This window comes from Sitophilus oryzae, unplaced genomic scaffold (genome assembly GCF_002938485.1).
Source record: "Sitophilus oryzae breed Bouriz unplaced genomic scaffold, Soryzae_2.0 scaffold_577_pilon_pilon, whole genome shotgun sequence".
In the NCBI taxonomy this organism is placed as follows: Eukaryota; Metazoa; Arthropoda; class Insecta; order Coleoptera; family Curculionidae; genus Sitophilus; species Sitophilus oryzae.
Window position 1 is genome coordinate 729,070 of NW_022147170.1, and position 22,316 is coordinate 751,385.

Below are 22,316 nucleotides of genomic sequence, written 5' to 3' on the forward strand. Positions count from 1 at the left end.
CGCACATAGCACGCCCACTTATGGCCTCTAAAATTGTGCACAGCGCCTGACCGGCACAGTTATTAGAGAGATATCGGAAAACCGAATAGCGTCATCCAGTATTTACGCGTACCTTATCATGGTTACGATATGCGCGAGTCAATTTTTAACGCAACACCCGCTAATAACGTTACCGCCTGACGTAATTTGCGGATCAATTACACCAAGCGCTCTTTCTAAATAACCTCTGATAACGTTTAAAAATTGCTTAAATGGGCATGTGCGGGTGTTTGACAACCGGAGCTGGCCGGCGAGATATTTTATTTTAGGTTATGTTTGAATTGTTTTGAATTATTGCTTTAGTTTTATTAGGTAATTTTTTGATATTTAAGTAGCTGGGATTATTTTAATTAAATAAATATGGCCCAAAATATGGATTCCACCTCTTCCAATACTAAAGAACCTATAAAGAGTCTTAGGTTTACAGCAGATGATGACTTAGCCCTTCTAAGAGAATTTGTTGCTTGTTGCCCTAAACCCACTGGCAGACGTTAACAATAAAGCACTGGAAATAAGCACTTTAGCCCTTTAGTTTTAAAATACTTAGTAAACAAAACAATTTCAAAGTTTTAAATTCAAAGTTAGGTTAAGATAAAATAGCGGACGCGACGCGATCAGAATTCTTTCCGATCCGATAACTATAAATGAAGAGAGTTAATACCACCTCACGTAAAGGAAATAACACTTGGCCTTATTAACGTCCATGCACGCTATTCGGTTTAGCGATATCTCTCTATTACGCTGTTTATTGTTATTTTACGCGAGTTTATTTTTGCGCATAGGAAATTTGACTCGTTTGCACATCGTCATAAAAAACAATTTTCGTACCACGAATTAGGAACAAGATTTTTATCTGTATACTTATAGGATACCTAATCTGTGATCATACTCACTATACCCGACGATCAGCGCATAAAGCTTGATTTTCATGCATCCGTTGTCCGGCGATACGATGATACGATTTTAATTTTATTGGTTGAATTTAAAGTCTTCGATTGGTTAACCGTTTTTAACCAATCGAAGTCTTTAAATTCAACCAATAAAATTAATATCGTATCATCGTATCGTCGGATAATAGATGCATGAAAATCAAACTTAACGAGTATAAGTCTTTACTCTCTAACATTTAATTTTTAGCGTCTTCATTTTCTACTTCTACTATTTTGAATTAAGGTATAATACCTTAATTCAAAATTTTGCGTGTGAATGTACTTAGTAAAAAAGAGTTTGGCAAACCTATTACCAAATTCAAAATTCAACGATAAAATTTGTTGTCTTATTTCAAAGTCAAAAGTCGCATTGACGCAACATGCCATCAATTATTTATTCTAAACAATAATTCTAAAACATTGTTATACATAATAATATTAATTCTTAATTTAGTCGATGTATTTTAATATTTTATTCTGATATAGCCTAATCTCGGTCTATTTGAATTCTTTTATCTATATTACCGGGGCATCTGAAAAACCGTCTCTAATAATATTAATGTAATTTATCTCTGTTTAATATTTTTTTCTCTAAATAGTGCAGTGCTTGTGTGTATGAGTTCATTCTGCTATTGGATTAGTGCATCAAATATTAATTAAACATAAACATGGCATGGAAAATTTGTACTGGTAGGTATATCTCAAATTTTTATACAGGGTAACAAAGTATTCAGAAAGATCTCATTATCAGATTTTCTCTTGACATTAGGGTTCGGAAAACTACATGTTTCCGATTTTAAATACTACATAAACTACATTACATGTAGTTAATGTAGAGGGTTTGGTTTATGTAACTTATTAATAAGTGGGTGTAGTGTAACTTTCAAATATCAAAGGTTTGATGTGAGGTTTTAATAAGTTGAAGCTTTAAAAACACATAATGTATTTAAGAAAACAGAAGAAATATGGCTTTAAATATAATATTTACATCATATTATCTCTATTACACCTCATACAAAGGAAAATTATTCATAATATCAATACATAGTTTATTAACGTAGTTTTCATGTAGTTAATGAACGGGAAAAGACGTAGTTTTTGAACTAGTTAATCAGGTAAATTATGGTTTTTTCTGGAAAGTTTTCTTTACACGTAGTTAATCAGGTAAATTATGTCTTAATTAACTACTTCCGAACCCTGCTTGACATCATAAACCCCTATTTTTGGCACTTTCCTGACTTAACGTGACTTTTTTCCTGATTCACTGGAAATACCTTTGGATTTTTATATGGTACCTTCCGTATTCTACTTTATTTCATAGAAAGTAACATTCTAAATAGAATGATATATCATGTGTCAACTTTTGACATTTTCGCTTTAAAAAATTGGTATTTTAAATTTCAATCTAGAGTGCCACGGCTGTTAAACAATTAATTTTTAATGAAGGAGCCGTGGGAAAATAGGTTTCATCGTATAATGTTTTTTTGTGACATTTCCTAACCGGTGAAAAGATATCAAAATCGTATTTTTAATAATAAGTCATTCATTACCCACAAGAGCATATTTAGAACAAGCATTTTTACAAATAATTTGGGTACCGGAATTTTGGGTCAAATTATCTTCACAAACACAGCCATGGCATTGTAGATTGAACTTTAAAATCCTATTTTATTAAGCGAAAATATCCAAATTTGACCTATGATATATGTCAGTCTATTCAGAATATCATTTTCTTTCATTTAAAAAATATTAAGGGTACCATTTAAAAATCAAAAATTGTAGTAAATGCTGGTGAAAGTGACCAAAAACAATTGAATACGACAATCAACGTACCAAAACTCGTTTATTTATCTGAAGAAATTAAAAAGGTATAGGGCTGAGCCACTTCTGAAAAATACCCGATATACAGGTAAAATCAGGGTTGGCATGATTTAAATCATGATTTAAATCGTGATTTAAATCAAGTGAATTTTTAAATTTTAATCATGTGATTTAAATCAAAAAATTAAATTTATTGAAACTTTATAATAAATCAAAAAATAACTGTAAAAGTTATAAAAATCTGTCCTAGAAAACTATAAAAAATATTTCTATAACAGATATAACAGATAATAAATAAAAAAATAATTGTAAATTTTATTAAACTAAATAAAAATATCTATTCATCAATTTAAATGTTGAACCGATTTTTGAAGTAATTCGTGTGACCGTGAATCCATAAGACCGCTAAACGCAGGGATTTGTTTTAAAATTTATGTATAAGTGACAAAAATTCGCTGTTCGAATATATATCATTAGCAGACTAGTGCAGAACTAGGTTCTTCTGATATAGAGACTATATCTTCATTCCCGAAAATCTATAATCGTTGTCAGAAAATGTTGTTTTATATATTTTTTTTTGAAACGTTGGTATGTTTCCAAATTGTTACCGACATTTTGATTTGCAGTAAGTACTTTACACTTTGACATTAGATAATACTAATTTCATTCTCGACTTAAAACTATTTCCGAACAGTAGTGTATTGTTTTATTAAGAGTAGAAATTATACTTTTTTTGACGATGCTGTACATTTGAACGACCATCGTAAAACTATTCCGACGTTACAAGGAGACGCAAAAAGTACATTTTTACTCCGGATAAAACAGTATTTTTTTAAAACATTACAAATAATTTTTTAATCATTTTCAAACATTGCAAATAATACAAACAGTAATCGAGAAACGATATGTACACTCGTTGAATTTAACACCTAATATCAGTTTAATAATATATTATTTTTGTACTTTTGTGCTTAGGCGTAACGGCGTAACAGTGCTTTACTTTTATGCCTAGCCGTTAAAATTACAAAAATTAATACTTTTGAGACATTTGAGAAAAAAAATACTTCTGATCTGAAGCGAGCGACTTTTTTTGCGGAATATATTGGTGACCGATGCGGAAAAATGATACGTGCCGTAAAATTATCAATGTTATCGGTATCGCTCAGAGTTATAAAGATTTAGCCATTTAGGATAGGACTTTAATTGGAAATGAGTCTTATGCCCACTTACACCGTTTGTATAAACTTTGTTTAAAGGCTAAACAGTGATTAACTATATAATATTTTATTATAGTTAATCACTGTTTAGCCTATAAACAAAGTTTATACAAACGGTGCAAGTGGGCATTAGTCATTTGGAAATCCCATTTAAATATTGTTTTGAATTAAAATAAAAAAAATCTGATTTTTTGATTTTTTTTAAAAAATCATGATTTTTTCCAACCCTGGGTAAAATTACTATTTTATTCTTAAAATACACATATTATTTACATATCGTTATTCTTCAAATAGATAGGGTTTGTTAAACTAGAACATATTGTTTTTGTAAATATCTATACCTAATGTACCATCACAATAACTCATCTCATACTGCATTATGACTGAGTAAAATGCAAAAACAATTCATTGTAAAAAGTGTCTACAACGAACATGCGGTTGTAGGAGCTTTAATGTCTTCTCCTAGAAAAAGAAAGTTAAACTGAAACTTAATCTATGCAAATGTCGTTTATATGCGTTTTATGCGCACGTTTATACAAAATGACATGTGAACATTGTAAAAAGCGCTACAAAGCTTTAAAGCGCATTTTGTATACACCCTACAAAAATCCAGTCTCATTTTTACTAGAGAAATTAGTAAATATAGAGCAGCAATAATGTATATTCATAATACAGTAAGTACAGTCCAACCATAGAAAGTACATACCTACGAGTAGTACAGTTTTGATTCCAGGGCATTTCTTGTATTTTTAATATTTAAAAAAAAACGAAAAAAATGTATTTTTTAATTTATTTATTTTCTTTGAAATTATCTAAACAAATTTAATAATATCTTAGGATAATGTAAAGTGATTAGGAAGAAAGCCAAAAATGCAATAATATACATATATACATACATACTGCCATTACTCGCTGACGAGTATTTGACACGCATCAGAAGATGGTCACGCAAGGCGTTTTCTTTCATGAACTTTTCATGAATGTTTTTTTTTTGGTTGTCGCTGTTAACTGACTTTACAATTCTTCTCCATTCCGTTCTATTGTGAGATGCTTCTTCCCACTCATTCTGCTTGTTAATTCCCTTTAAGTATTTGTGGAAAATATCCTTGTACCTTTTGGTTGTCCCCCCGGCCTCCTCTTACCGTCTACAAGCTCACCGTAAAGCAGAGATTTTGGTATGCGGTTTTCTTGCATTCTGCATACGTGACCAGCCCATCTTAAGAGGGACTTTGTAATCATGACTTCAATACTCTCGCAGTTAGCTTTTTCAAGGACCGATACGTTTGAGACATGATGAAACCATTTTATTCTTAAGAGTTGTCTAAGATGTCTCTGCTGCAACTTGTTTAATGCTTTCATGTGTCGGCGGTACGGCACCCAGGTTTCGCTTCCATATAACATGGTGGGAATTATTATTGCTCGGTACACTGCAAGTTTCGTTTTTGTGCTCAAGTCATGATTGTAGAAAACCCTGTCTTTTAATTTCCAGAACGCTCTTGAGGCGCTGCTAATCCTGTGCTGAATTTCAGAGTCGATATTGACCTTTTCCGAAATCAAACTGCCGAGGTAATTGAATTCCGCTACATATTCCAATAGCTCGTCTCCGATTTTTATACCATTGTTGTGATCTTCCGGGGGAGTGCACATGATTTTAGTTTTATTGATGTTCAGCTTAAGTCCCAAAGCCTCGTATGCCCATGTATATGTGTTCAACATTTCTTGCAATTGCTGTAACGTATTTACAACTAGAGCACAGTCATCAGCGTATTCAAGTTCTGTGATGAATTTTGTACGTGTTTTGCCCTGAGTCTTTTTATGTTGAACAGACCACCGCGCCGTCGTATCTGTATCTAATGCCCAAACATCTCCCCTGCAGTTTGCTGTCCACTATAATGGAGAGCGCTGCCATGAATATATTGAATAGGAGAGGCGCTAAGAGACATCCCTGCCTAAAGCTTGTGTTTGTTAGGAAGGGATCGCTCAGTGATCCATGATAATGACACTCTTGATTTGTTGTTGTAATGGAGGCTTTTACACACACTGTAAGAAATTTGTTGGGTACTCCGAACTTTTTCATAATTGCCGAAAGTGCATCTCTGTTCACATAGTCAAAGGCTTTTGTTAGATGGATAAATGCAACGTAAAGTTTAGACTGCTGCTCTTTTACTTTTTCCTGTAGTTGGCAGATGGAGAATATGGAATCGACGGTACCGCGGTTGGTGCGAAAACCCGTTTGCGATTCTGGGAGGATTTTTTCTATCTTGAATTCTATCTTGAATTCTTCTATCTTGTGATTAGGAAGAAAGCCGAAAGCAATAATATACAGGGTGTATGAAAAACTATTTAAGAAAATCATACCGATCCACTCACACTTTTTTGAGCCAATCTGCAAAAGTTAAAAATTCTTCTGAAATACATCCAAGTACAGTTAGGTTTGTAAACAAAATTCCAATTTTTTTTTACTACAGGAACTATTATAAAAAGTTTTTACTATATAAATTACTGTGTTGTAGAATGTTTAGGAGGGGAGTTAATCACCGCGACCTTAGAGATCTATTGTGTGTTCCCCTTTCTTGAGTTATAACGAGTTATAACTCATCATACAGTCTCAGGGTTTTAACAAAAGCCTGGACCCTGTATTAGTATTCATACCTATATTTTTTCTTGTCCTACAAATTGAATAATTTGTTTTTTTTCTTTATTTTTAAGCTTTTAATATTTTTTTTTTTGAATGCACGAATTTTTTTTAAATAATTTAGTGGAAATATATTACGAAATATATCACATTACAAAAAAAATTAAGTGCATTTTAAAACCATCGGCCCATCTTTCATCGGACATATTTCATTTTTATAAATTTGTAAACGTCAAGCAGCGCTTTCAAACGTGTACCATGTATACGACGTATTTATAGAATTAAATGCTCCCCTACTTTACGCCGCCGTACACGCACACATTCAAGCTTAAAAACATTAAGAAACGCGATATTGGCTGGGCGCGTATAGTCGAAACACGTGTTCGAAAGAAGAACTAACGGGGCACGAAAAAAATACACCTCGACAAAAAATTGTAGTCGAGAAATGACGGAAAAAACACGGTCCAGAGCTGCAGAGAATAAAAACTACTGGAGAGATGGAAGATAAATAAAATCAAATTGAGCGCTTAATTGTATAAAAATATGATATGGGATACGTGAACTCTAGTTAGGATGCCTAGATTAGTTTTCTTATTTTAACTAGGAATACGAATTTTAACGATCATTTTCAGCTTATTCAACTATTTCAATTATGGTGTATATTATAATCTCCTTTAACTGGGCCCATTGTTTATTGTTGGCGATACCATAATTTTTTCCTAATATCATGGTCCCATTCTTCCATCTGAGGTTTGGTCTTCTTCTAGGTCTCTTAATGCCTCGTCGGTACCATGCTGCAATTTTTGTGGTCTATCTGTTCTCCGTTTTTCTTGCCAGTTGTCCTGCCTATTTCCACCTGAATTATTTGATTCTGTGGATGACATCTATTAATCTGGGTCTTTTGTCGTGTGTACAGGGTGGGTCAAATTCAAACCCTACTTATTCAAAGTGGGTGAGTTTTAAAAACTCTATATCTCGAAGAGGATTCAAGCAAAATATCAAGTATGCTTTATTTTTGGAAAGGTAATTTTAAATTCTCTTCAATGAATTAAAAATATACAGGGTTTCTACCGTTGATAACTCTTAAATTATTAATTTTAAAATAAATAACCTTAAACCATTAAATTCTATGTAAAAAGGTGACTCGGAAATGTTTTCACAAAAATACAAAATTTTCCATTGCAAAAAAGTTACAACGATTTGTTAAAAATGCACATTTTTGAAAAACACCCCGTAACTCATAAACGGTAACAGATATCGATATGCGGTTTTCACCATCATATTTTTGATAAAAATTGAGCTCCAGACACCAGTATTAGTTTTTGTCTCCTATAGAAAAGGGTGTTTCCCTTTAAAAGCGTCCAATTTGACCCACCCTGTACTCTATTTTTTTACAGTCTTTTATTGTAATTCCTAGCATATTTCGTACCATCAAGCGTTGTGCATGCTGCAGATTACTTATAATGCCAGTCAGCGGCGTAGCGTGGCGTCAATACAAGGGGATGTAATAAATAATTGCAAAAAATGTCTATACCTATGTGGCGGATTCATCTATCCAAAAATATCCTTATGGGTTTTTCGCCACTGCACTGCAAGAAAAATCTACAAAATAAAATAGTTATTTTTTGTAAACACTTCTGGCGTTAAACCTAAACGGACGCTGCTTGTCAGAAGTTGTGTTTACAGTAATAAAAATTTGCCTAACAAAGAAAAAAATGCTTAACGTTTCGGAAGTTTTCTTTCCGTCGTCGGAAGCAAAAAAAAATATAAAGAATCAAGAAAAAAAACTATTTAAAATATTTAAATTGAACTATTCGAGAACACTTTACTTTTAAAAACAGATACGTCTACAAGAAATCGTTGACGTTCTGTTAAAATGACATTATATTAAGTTAAACTTCAAAATTAACAATTACTACCTGATAATTACTTAATAAGGTAAAACCAAAAGCCCAAACTTTCTGTATGATTATTTTTAAATTTTACGTATGTTATGTTTATTTATGTAATGTTCTTTAAAATCAAAGAAGCGATTGCCATACATTACTAACATCTACAGATGCATGAGCAATACATTTATTTTTATTAGATTGAATTAAAAAAGCCTCTTTTATTTTTTCTTTTTAGAGGCTATCGCTTCTTTCATTATAATTTTGGTGTTATTAAAATTTATTCTGTGCCCTGTGTCCCATGAATGCTGACAAATCTTAGATTTGTGAAAATCTCCCTTTCTTAAATAATCTTTATGTTCTTTAATTCTAACATTTAAGGGTCTAGATATTTCACCAATGTAAAATTTATCGCATTCACAGGGTATTGGTATATTACATTTTTGTTTGTTGTTCTGTATTATTAAGTAATTGCAATTAACATTTTACCAACAGTTTTTTTTCCTTTTATTTATTAAAGTTTTTCATTTTGAAGTTACAAAAATAAAATATACAAAAATGCAACAGATAAAAAATAATTATTTTTATCATATTTAATAAATTTAAAACCAGTTTTAAAAAAATAAATTTAGGCAATAAAAATACAAAGCTATGAACGTATTAGTAGAGGGAGAAGGGGGTTTCACCATCCTCCTCCCGGCGCAGGAAGTGACGTCATCAGCTAAGAACATGGAAAATAGGCTGATAAACAAGAATAAACAGGTTTAAACAAGAAACATATATATAAATCGATTTCAAAACGTCTATCGCCGTTGTCCGATGCTCTTCTTCCATGCACACCTCTCGGTTGTTCCACTGTCCATCTCTCAGGTCTCTGGCACTCATGGCCTTATTTATACCTTCCATCCAGGCTTTCTTTGGTCTTCCTCTCCTTCTACGGTATGGGGGTACCCATTCCATACTTTTTTACTAAGCCGTGACTCCTCTATCCGCCGCACGTGACCAAATACAAGAAACAACCACTTTAAAACAGAAATAAGAGGGTTTAAACAAAAAAAAATAGGTCTGTTGTTTTAAGTTAAAAAGCAGTTCAAAGCAGTTCACAGCGGTTCAAACCTATTTATTCTTGTTTATTAGCCTATTTTACATGTTCTTAGCTGATGACGTCACATGAGATGTCGTCTCAGCTGATGACATCACATTCCTGCGCCGGGAGGAAGATGGTGGAACCCTCTTCTCCCTCTACTCTTAGCTGTTAGATTTTAAATTTTAAAATTAAGGTCAATTCTTCTAGTATGCATATTTGCGAAAACTTTTATTACATTTTCCTGAAATGAAGGAAAAGAATCATCGTAGCCGATAGTATTCCATACATTTTTCTCCGTGGAAAACAGTCGACAAGATCAACAAAAAAGTTTATTGGGTGCCTTATAACCACATACAACTTTTATAAACATTATGAACTCAATAACCACCAATTTGAATTTGGTCAAAGAATGCCTAGAGAAGCCGAACAAATTAGGCAAAGAAAATCCGGAGTGCCCATCAAGGAATAGAAGGTTATTAAAAAGCAAATGATCTAGCAAGAAAAAGAGTGGACACTCCACTAATTGGGCCAGAATCGCTCTGCTTCTCCAGTGAAAAGCATCTTAATGTTCACAAAGGACTCAAGCACCTAGAGGACTCCATCGGTAACCTGGAATGGGAATCCTCAAATGGTCTAAGACACTCGAAGAAACTTCTCGGGACTTCTCCTCCTCCTTCCTATTACTCTATAAGAGTATGGTGACATTATGATATCGTATTTATTGTGTCTCTCCATGTTGTTCTGTCTTGCGCAGCTGTAGTGGCCTAGTGCAGACTGTGCGCCGAGATGAAAACCGTTCACGCCATAAAGTTTGGTACGACTGATATCGCAGATGGAGAACTAAACTCTGTAAAACCGTCTCAGATACTGGCTTTTGTCGAAGCCCTGAGACCGTATGATAAGTTATAACTCAAGAAACAGGATACAATAGATCTATAAGGTCGCAGTGATTAACTTCCCCTCTTCAAAACAATCTACATCTACATCTACTCTAGAATCTTTGAAATAGGGTGTTTAAGCGTTTCTAGAAAAATAAGTCGAGTATTTTCAAAGGAAAGCATTTTTATTATTATAATAGTTGTCAATAAAAGTGTAACAATAACGAACGTATATTCCAAGTTCTACACGGTGTCGCTCATCCCGACTACTAATGCTCATCCCTCTAGAAATCTCCATTTAAACCAACTCGTTATTTTTTATCGCTCTGAGCCGGGGAGCATTATTTTAACCAGCCCGTTTCATATTCGAGTGTATATCTATGTATTTGTGTATGTATTATGAATTATCTTGGTATTATTTAGAAAAGACAGCTGCGTGGATGCGCCATTGTTTTTTAGGCCGGCTCGCGACTGTTTTTAGATCCAAGACGGTCCGGGTGGGAGAGACAATTGACGATCGAAAAAAAAGAACATCACAAGGTAAAGGAGAATGAAGAGCGAGAGAAATGAAAACAATCATTTATTAATGAACACGTGCTATTTACATAAATGGGTAAAAAAGGTTTGAGGTTAAATATAGCATGCTAATACATCTGATTGTATCCATATTCGGCACTTATTTTTTAGTAATATTTTGATTTAGATTTTCTAATGGATCCTAACAAGTTTTTAAAAATGCACCGAAAAATAATATATTATTTAACAAATAGGCTCTACTTAAACTGCCGTTAAACGGTAGCTTACTAAAATGCCGTTAATAGGTATGACGTCGTTAATGTGACGTACTTGACGGCTTTATGAAATATAGGAATAACTAATAGGGACTAACCAACGCTATCCATCCCACCAAATAACCAACTCAACCAACGCAAATAATCTCGACACTGATAAACAAATATAAAAAACAAATATAAATTAGTAAAAACCAACCAACCCCATCAAATAACCAACTAACCAATGAATTAACACCCTCCAAATAACCACGCTAACCAACCCGCCAAATAACTAAACCAATCCAACAAAAAAGAGTGAAATCAATGCAATAAGATCACGCTATAAGCAAAACAAAATATAAAAAAGTCTTGGTTGGCGTGAGATTTGAACCATAGACCATTCGCTCACGAAGGAATAGCCTCAGCCACGGAGCCACAGGTGCTCTTGCAAAATGCTTATAGGCAGGCATTACTTTTCGCTGACATGAACGACGTCACAATATCTATTAACGGTATTTTAGTAGGCTACCGTTTAACGGCTGTTTAAGTACATCGTAACAAATATGTTCTTGATACATAGGGTGTTCGGAAAATGAACTGCCAAATTTTTGGGGATGATTCCTCATCAAAAATCATGGAAAAAAGTGTCTATAAATATTAATCCAGAAATGCGTAATTTTACACATACAGGATGTTAAACTGTTAGAAGAAAAATAGTGGTAAATTATCTTAGATACCCTATAGACGACTTTTTTTTTAAATGTGTCATGTTATTTCTAGTAATAATAGGGTGCGTCTCAAAAGTGGCTCACCCCTATATTTTTTTTATTTTTTCAGATAATAAACGAGATTGGGTCTGTTAGTATACGACATAAATTAGGATTGATTGACGTATTCAATCATTTTCGGTCACTTCCTGTTTCACCAGAAATGACTACAACTTTTGATTTTTAAATGGCACCCTAGGTATTTTTTTACTTTATTCGATAGACAATGATACTCTGAATAGAATGACATATCATATGTCAACTTTTGACATTTTTGGATATGGTTTATTTGCGGTATTAATATGGTTAACATGCGGTTCAAAACAACAATTTGACTCGAAATACCAAATGTGTGGTACCAAATTATTCACAAAAAATGCTTTTTCTAACTATGCCAATAAGCCACCCTCGTTCCATTTGAAACAATTGAGATATGATTAAAAATACGATTTGACACTAAAAATATTAGACGATCAAATCTATTTTTCCCAAGCTCCTTGATTATAAATTAGTGTTTTTAACACAGCCATGGCACTCTCGATTGAAATTTAAAATACTATTTTTTTAAGAGAAAATGTCAAAAGTTGACATATGATATGTCATTCTATTCAGAGTGTCATTTATATCAAAATAAATATAATAAAAAAATACATTTATAATAATAAAGTAAATAAATACCGAGAATGCCATTTAAAAATCAAAACTTGTAGTTATTTCCGGTGAAACAGGAAGTGACCGAAAACGATTGAATGCGTCATTAATCCTATTTTATGTATACTAACATAAAAAATCTCGTATACTACATAAAAACGTCGTATACTAACATAAAAAATCTCTTTTTTTATACAAAAAAAATAAGTTATAGGGGTGAGCCACTTTTGAGACGCATTCGGTATATTGTTGACCTAATGCTAACTACATGCTGCCAAACAAATAGCAATAAATAATATTTTTTCACAAACTTATTTACTTACAAAGAAGTAATGAACAAGTTTGTAGATAATTTAATTCCCTACAAACTTGTTCATAACCTCTTCTGTCGAAAAATGCACAAAGCGCACAAATCGCAAAACAACATAAATCGAAGATGGCGGACCCCACATCCCATATCCAGCCTATATCAAATATATCTGTTACCGTTAAAGTCAGATGTCCAGTTAATGTCGACATTAACAGGTTAATGTTTGGGCTAGGTTTTGTTTTTGGTAGTTTTATTGTGTGTTATTCTCGAGATTAACCGGGTAATGTCGATTAACCGAATATCGGACCTTAACCGTAACATGTCTACGACCAAGAGTGTGATTTTGTCATCTACTTCTCAAATAGAAACTAACTGCGTCAAAACTTTCGATTGTCTATTTTTTTTTATTTTCTCATGAAACTTTAACTAAAGAAGTGATTGGGCTAAGTACAAAATTCTTCTATTTATTCCATTCTATATTCTACTAGCGTGTACCAGCGACTTCGTTCGCGTCGAATTAATCATTTCTAATGGTTATGATAAAGCAAAGCAAGAATTTCCATTAACATACAAACTGGATAAAATTTTCTCACAATTATTTCAGCATGAGAAAAAACAATATGGCGATATTATTATATAACTTGGTAATATTTGCGGGGTAGTTTCATCTCGTTTGAATTTGACTTTCGAAAAATCCGTTTGCCAAAAATAAGCTTTTTACGTCTAGCAATTTAAGCAGAATCGTGGTTAAGAAATTACCCAACTTTTTGGAACACCCTGTATGAGTTTTTAAACAATTTCAAAATATGTAAAAAAACAAATAAATTATGCTTATCCAAGCGTTTTCCCGAAACACTAACGGTTTTTTAAATAAGAAATATTGTAATATTTGAGGAGCGTTTTCACCCTCTTGGAATTTGAGATTCGAGAAACCTCTCCTTATCGAACATCTACACGCCACAGTCAATCCGTTTGCCAAAAATCAGCTTTAAACGTCAAGCAGTTTAAGCAGAATCGTGATTACTCAATGGTCATATTTTATGAAACACCCTGTATAAATTTATAAAAAATCTTAAAATATGTAAAACAACAAAATAAAATACACGTATTTAAGAGTTTTTCCAAAAAACTCACCGGTTTTTAAATAAAATATATTTTAGTATTTGAGGGATAGTTTCACCCCCTTAGAATTCGAGTTTCGAAAAATCCCTTTCTTATCGACCCTCTACACCCTAAAGTCAATCTGTTTTCCAAAAATCAGCTTTTTACGTCAAGCGCTTTAAGCAGGATCGTAATTAATCAATGACCAGATTTTTCGAAACACCCTGTATACATTTTTAAAAAATCTTAAAATATGTAAAAAAACAAAATAAAATATACGTGTTTAAGCGATTTTTCGAAAACTTGACCGTTTTTTAAATAAAAAATATTGTAATATTTGAGGGGTGGTTTCACCCTCTTGGAACTGGAATTTCGAAAAATCCCTTCTTATCGAACCTCTACACCCTAGAATCAACCTGTATGCCAAAACTGAGCTTCTTACGTTGAGTGGTTTGAGCAGGATCGTGATTAATCAGTATGTCAGTCACTTAAAGATTTTATATATTAGTATAGATAAGTCTTTTATGAGAAAAATTGACACATTATCTTTTTATATGTCTAAATGAAAATCAATTAATCAACTGCTAAAAAAAGTGTTAATGCCTGAAAAACCGAGAAGCGCGATAATGATGTAGGAAAAACGAAGATGCGATCCGTTAGAGACTAAGAAAACAAATCAAGAAACGATGACAGATACACGGTTGGGTCGAGTCCGTTCAACCTTCGCAGCAGGTGTTAAGTGTTCGAATTTCAGGGGTTGAAAGCTCCTAATTATCTTGTTTTATTGGTGTTTGCTGAAGATCACACTTCACAGGAAAATTAATTAATCATGTCAGTAATATTAAATTAAAAATTAAAATAAAAAATAATTTTCTACATATGTAAATTAAAATAAAAATTAAATTTCTAAAAATTAAACTGAAATAAAAATTAATTTTCTACAATATATAAATTTGAAATATAAATTAAAATTCTACATATACAGATTAATAAAATAAACATAATTCTTAACTTGTTCCTAACTAACATAATTATAAAAAGTTATCCTACAAAATTAAATATCTACATATACAAATTGAAATAATCATAATTCTTAACTTACATTACTAATACAAAAAATAAAAAATTTATCCCTCAAAATACATTTAACTAATGTTTAAGTAAATTTCTTTGAATTGTGCATTGAGGTATGATTTGATTATTGCCTTGTTTGTTTTTTCTGTCAATTTATCTAATTATAGTGGATTATACGGCTCCCCTCACCTTATGATTTTAGTCTAGTTCTTTTAATTTTCAAATTTAGCTTACCATATTGTTATCTGTGATAGAACAATTATTGTGATAGATATAACCTTTTAACTTTTTATAAAAAAAAATTTTAACTTTTTAATTTGTTTTGTGATCGTATTTTATAATTTTGACCTCTGTTTGACTATTGAAATTTTCTATTCTTCTGATTATAATTGTTTTAGCTTTCTGGGCCTGATGATGGGAATTGTTTAAGTCCCGAAACATGTCGCCCCCCTGCTTTTTCTGAAGCATTAAAATTTAAATAAACATCTTAAAGATTGTGAGTTATTTGTCCCCTTACCCGCCTTCAGAGGTTTTACTTTGATAATATTAATTTAATAAAAATATTTTTTTTTCTGTAAAGCTTCATTCAGAACCTGGCACTTAGTGGAATAAATTAGTGATTTGTCTCAATAATAAAACCTGTCCAACGAGTCAGAAAAGATTTCGACAGATAACATTCAAAAAATATCAAAAAAATACAATACCGGGTGCGTCTCATAAGTGGCCCCCTATAACTTTTTTATTTTTTAAAATAAAAAACGAGATTTGGTATAATAGTATATGACATAAATTAGGATTGATTGATGTATTCAATTGTTTTTGGTCACTTCCTGTTTCATCGGAAATGACTACAACTTTTTATTTTTAAATGGCACCCTCGGTATTTTTCTACTTTATTCGATAGAAAATGACACTCTGAATAGAATAACATATATCATATGTCAACTTTTGAAATTTTTGCTATAAAAAGATCGTATTTTAAATTTCAATCTAGAGTGCAATATGGCTGTGTTAAAAACACTAATATTAATCAAGGAGCCTTGGAAAAATAGATTTGATCGTCTAATGTTTTTGGGTCTTGTCCTGGCGGGTTAAAAGATGCCCAAATCATATCTTGGATCACTTAAATGGAACGAGGGTGGCTCATTAGCATACTTGTAAAAAGCATTTTTTTACGAATAATTTGGTACCACACACTTGGTCTTTCGAGTCAAATTGTCCTTATGAACCGCATGTTACAATTTCAAATAAACCATATGAGAAAATGTCAAAAGTTGATATATAATATGTCATTCTACTCAGACTGTCATTTTCTATCGAATAAAGTAAAAAAAAATTGAGGGTGCCATTTAAAATAAAAAGTTGTAGTCATTTCCGGTGAAACAGGAAGTGATCAAAAACAATTGAAAACGTCAATCTATCTTAATTTATGTCATATTATACTAACATACCAAATATCGTTTTGTTATCTGAAAAAATAAAAGTTATAGGGGTGAGCCACTTTTGACACGCACCCGGTATATCTGTGAATTAATAATAAATACAACTGTCACTGTTATGGGTCCTCTCGTTAGACAGACCTGGACAGACTGTTGTTTTACATTTAGCCGTCAAAATAGAACAGGCATCATTTTTCTTCCTCGAAATTTTGTAATAATGCATGCTACATAATAATTGTAAACTGTATCTATAATTTTATTTTAAATGCCAAAATACAATATTGGAAATGTTTGACTTTTGTCAACCCTGTTCTTAGAAGGTTGGACCTATGATAAAGAGATTCAATCATTTTCGTACAGAATTTTCTGAGCTTCAATTTTTTGCAAAGCCTACTTTTCCGTAGGGGTTATATTTTTCGAAAAAGAAAAAAAAATATGACATTTAATCCCTCCTTTCCCCTCGAGCTCACAGTCGAGCAAAGAATTTTGACACATATCAAACCAGAAATCTAAAGGAATCGTTCAAAACTCTAGGTATTTTTTCCATCGATTTTTCTAGTCTGACTGGGGTATGTAACTATAGGTAACATACCCCAGTCATAGTGATATAGGTATTACCTTGTGATTTTAATCGTATAACCCTTGTTTATACAGGGTGCTACAAATTCGAGGTACGAGCATTGGTATCTCGGTAACCGTAATAGATACGAACATGGTTAAATTGGGGCAAAGTTTTTAGGATGTTCACCAAGATGCCATCAGAATTTTTTTAAAAATTTCAAGGATTGCTCAGTTCTTTGGAAAAAACGGATTTTTTTTAATCATTTTTATTTTTCGTGGCGTTAGTTTTTAGGAAATCAAAAAACTAGTTGAACATTCTCATTGCCACTTTATTAGGGCTATCCGATAGTATTTTTAGATTTTCAAATTAGCTGATAATTTGTGAGATACAATGGCCATCTTAATTTTTTTAAATACGGATCTGCATTTTTTATTTCAGACTTTGAAAGAACTCTGTCTCCTGACGACAATGATATGCCACACTTAACATTTATTTTGTTTCGGACATTTGAACATAATTTATTTAAAATAATTTCAAGTCCGGCTCTGTTTTTTTTTAAGATTTAATCTATTCATCGTTACAGTATTGATAAGCTTTCAAACTTAACAATGACGTGGGGTAAAACATTGAATACGGAAAATCAAATGCAATAACTAAAGGGGCATTACTTGGCGTCATTTATAAAATTGAAATCAATAGATTTCAACATTTACAGTAAAGAGTACAAAATGCATTCGGAACTATAACAGGAAGTTATGCTCAAAGAGCTATAAATAAGATCGAACAAAAAATAAATTTGTGCATTAGGGAGGGTGACCCTTTCGAACATGTAGAGCATTAGAAACTAGTTTAGAGAAGTTGATTTATTTATAATAACTACGATTAATATTATGAATATTATTAGATCGTCCACTGAGATTCCAAATTCACAATAAAAAAAGGTAAAAATAATATCTTTAAATTTCTGACCTGGATATTATTTATTCGAATATTTGAATTAACTCGATTTTCCTTATTCAATGTTAATTAGTGCTGATCAATATTGTTGCGATGAATATAATCAGATTAACTAATTTAAAAAGCCAGAGTCGTACTTGAAATTATTTAAAATAATAATTAAATAGTTTTGTTGTTGTTAAGGTACCCAAAACAAAAAAAAAGTATCAAGTGTGGCATATCATTATACACAGAAGACCGAGTTCTTTCAAAACCTGAAATAAAAAATGCAGGTCCGTATTTAAAAAAAATAAGTTGGTCTCTGTATCTCACAAATTATCAGCAAATTTGAAAATCTAAAAGTACTGGCAGATAGCCCTAATAAAGTGGTTATGAGAACGTGTAAGTTTTTTGATTTTCTAAAAAGTAACGACAGGAAGAAATAAAATAGATTTTAGAAAAAATCAGTTTTTTCCAAAAAACTCAGCAATCCTTGAAATTTTTAAAACTTTTTTGATGGCATCTTGGTGAACATCTCAAGGCACAACTTTGTCCCAATTTAACCATCTTCGTATCTATTACGGTTTCCGAGATACTAATGCTCGTACCTCGAATTTGTAGCACCCTGTATATCCATAATCAAGGGTATAACTGTATATAAATTAGCCTAAAAACCCTAGGTATTTATTGTATTCAATTGTTTATTTTTTTTGCGTTGCCACCACACATTATTGTAGGTATTTGCAACCGTCCATAACTCTCTCGTGATATTTTTAATTATATGTCTTAAGTCATGACCTACGCATGCGAAACCTGGACACTTAAAACGGACATTATAAGGAAACTACAGGTCGCACCGCGCTCGCTGGAACGAAATGTGCTGGGAAAATCAAGAAAGACCTAAAAGAATACAGTGACGACAAAAGACCCAGGTAATAAAGATCATCAACAGGATCAAATCCTTCAAGCGGCATTGACCAGGATACTGGGTAAGAAAACCACAAAAACTACAGCATGGTACCCACGAAAAATTAAAAGACCTAGAAGATCCAGTAGCAAAAAATCCTAACTTTTTTCAAGAAATCATAATATATTGTATTTTTAAAATTAAGCGTAGAGTTTATTTTTAATATTTATTTTTCTTTACTGGATACTGGACCATTCAGGAATCCAAAAAACAAATACAAACACATCTTGTCGGGTGTTAACGACATCTTATTCGATTACTGCTCCCTTATTTGTGGAGTGCACGTGGCTAGGCGCTTTTTTTCTGCCAGAGGACGCGACGAGTAACTTGATACTAGCGACGTGCACTTGTCGCTGGGTTTTAGAAAGAGATAAAGCTTACCTACCAGAGTGTGACAAAAGACATACATGTACAGCCACTCCAAATAATCTTGAAATAAAAATATTATTAAATATATAAAAAAATATATATATAGTTCATACCAAATAAACTTTCAGTCACGTGATTAAGCTTGACCGGCACAACGTTGCCTAATTTTATATACACACACCGGAAAAATCTAGGGATATCATTTTATTAAAGTTAAAAATAAATGTTTTGAATAAACAACCACATATTTGTAGGCCGATTCTTTCTACTTCGATTGAAACGAAGTAGTCACACTAGTTATTTCTAAATTTGGGATATTTGCAGAAGTGTTTGTGCATTTTTTGTCAAATGTATAAAAAGCACCTAGCATCAATTTGTGGGCTCAAGATCATGTTCAGTGGTCGAATGAACAATGGGCCAATGTTCTCTTCACGGATGAGTCACGCTTTGGAATTCATCCGGATTCGAGAAGGCTTAGGGTATGGAGAGAAACGGGAAATCTTATTCGGTTGGATCATGTTCAGGAAGTGCACCCTAATCAAGGTGGAACAGTTATGGTCTGGGGAAGAGTCCAGTTAGGCCGAAAAACCGATCTCGTTTTTCTTGAAAGATTTCTAACAGGAATCACATATCGTGATTTAATTCTTGAGCCTGTCGTGTTACCATATGCCAATGATTTTGGGAGAAACTTCATTCTCATGCATGACAATGCACGGCCTCATACAGCCAGAGTGGTAAGTGAGTTGAGTTAATGCTCATCAATTAAACATCTTACCCTGACCGGCACAATCTCCTGACCTCAACCCCATCGATGTATCTGTATCACAGGTGCCATGAGAACATGTCCAACAGCAGCAATGGAGGTCATTTTAGACCTAACACCACTGCATATTGTCGTCGGTAGTTATGCCAATACGACAATGATTAGAATGGTCATAGACGGAAATAGTACTGGGAGAATTTTTAGGTCAGGGGCTTGGAACACCCTCAAAAAGAAAATTCCACTTCTCCAACTCGTAGTGGATATACCAAGAATTTACAACTTTGAGAAACACCTCACTGTAGTATTGAATAATAAAAAGGATTGGGGAAGGAAGAAACGCTTACTCAGCATATAAAAGACCATACCATAACGTGGTATACTGATGCTTCCAAAACCAAAGCAGGGACAGGGCTAGGAGTATTTGGGCCGAAAACCAAATACTCCGAACCAATGGGCACCTACCCCAGTATCCTTCAGGCAGAAATTTACGCTATCGAAAGATGTGTACAATTTATCTTAGACAGGACCTATCGAAAACAGGAAATTGCCATCCTATCCGATAGTCATGCAGCACTAAACGCGATCAACTCAGTAACCATCAATTCGAAGTTGGTCAAAGAATGCCTAGAGAAGCTCAACAAGTTGGGCAAAGAAAATAAAGTCCTCCTACTCTGGGTGCCTGCTCACCAAGGGATAGAAGGCAATGAAAAAGCAAATGATCTAGCTAGGGAAGAAGCGAACACTCCACTAACTGGACTAGAACCGTTCTGTTTTCCAAGCGGAAACCAGCTGAAAGCGGAACTGAAGAATCTGGAAGAATCCAACCGCAACTTAGAATGGGTGTCTTCCAACGGTCTAAGACACTCGAAAAAGTTCCTCAGAACCTACGACCGAGAAAAATCAAAGGCTTTCCTTGATTTAAGTAAAAACAATCTTCGGATTGTCACGGGGTTTCTAACAGGACACTGTCTCCTCAACGAACACCTCAGTAGGCTGAAGCTGAGAAACAACGGCGAATGCAGGTTCCGTGAAGAATATGGGGAAACACCAGAACACCTCATCACTGAGTGCGCCGAGACGACGACCATTCGTGCCATGAACTTTGGTACGGCTGATGTCAAGGATGGAGAGCTGGCCTCTATGGAGCCGTCTCAGATACTGGCTTTTGTTAAAGCCTTGAGACTGTATAATGAGTTATAACTCGTTATAGCTCAAGAAAGGGGAACACACAATAGATCTTTAAGGTCGCGGTGACTAACTCCCCTCCTAAACATTCTACATTCTACAACCCCATCGAGCACGTATGGGACGCGGTCCAAAGAAGAATTTTGAGAATGGGTATGCCTCGTGAAACTCGTAGGGATCTGGTTCGGGCCGCGAATGCAGCGTAGCAGGCTGTACCTCAAGACGAGATCGAGAACCTGATCCGGAGCATGGAGAGACGATGTAGGGCTGTAATGAACAGTAGAGGAGGCCATACCCTTTATTAAGTAAAAATGGCTTTATCTTTTTTTTTAATTCACAGTTTAGAATAAAAAAAATGCGTGTATTTTTTTGAGTTCAAAATCAAGGTAAATTTGAAAAATTCGGTAAATTTCGCATTTTTATTTCCAATACGTCCTGTCCTGTAAACTATTTGTTTATTTTAATTTTATTATATCAGAAATGCAAATAATGAAATTACTCACCATAGCTGGATAAAATTGTAATATCCCTAGACCTTTCCGATGTGTTTATTTTCTTTTAATCAAAATATTTTAGGAAACAAAAATAAATTAATTATAAATATATAAACAGTTATTATTTACATTAACAAAACTCACCTCCTTATCAGCACTTAAGGGAAATAGAAGGCCGCATTATTACCGCTTTCCCGTTCAACATATTCTAATAAAGTTTCGATGAGTTTTTTACGGCTATTAAGCTATCTTAAAAAGAACAATGTTAGACTGCAACGCCTGCTAGTAAACATTTTTAAACTTAAAGTAACCCAACTCTATTTATATAAACCAAAAACTCGTAATACTAAACTAAATTGTCAAAAGGAATTTCAGGAAATAAATAAATAAATACGACAACTTGATATTTTTTACAGCAAAGCTACTACCT

General features: G+C 33.1%; 1 protein-coding gene across 1 annotated transcript in view; it reads left to right on the forward strand.

Moving 5' to 3' along the window:
* The first annotated feature begins 1,419 nt into the window (after nucleotides 1-1,419).
* LOC115887558 (asparagine-rich zinc finger protein AZF1-like) overlaps nucleotides 1,420-22,316 on the forward strand; it is a 39,153-nt gene continuing 18,256 nt past the window's right edge. The window contains exon 1 of the mRNA XM_030907018.1: nucleotides 1,420-1,658. The gene's annotated coding sequence lies outside the window, so the exon portion shown is untranslated. The remainder of the gene's footprint in view (nucleotides 1,659-22,316) is intronic.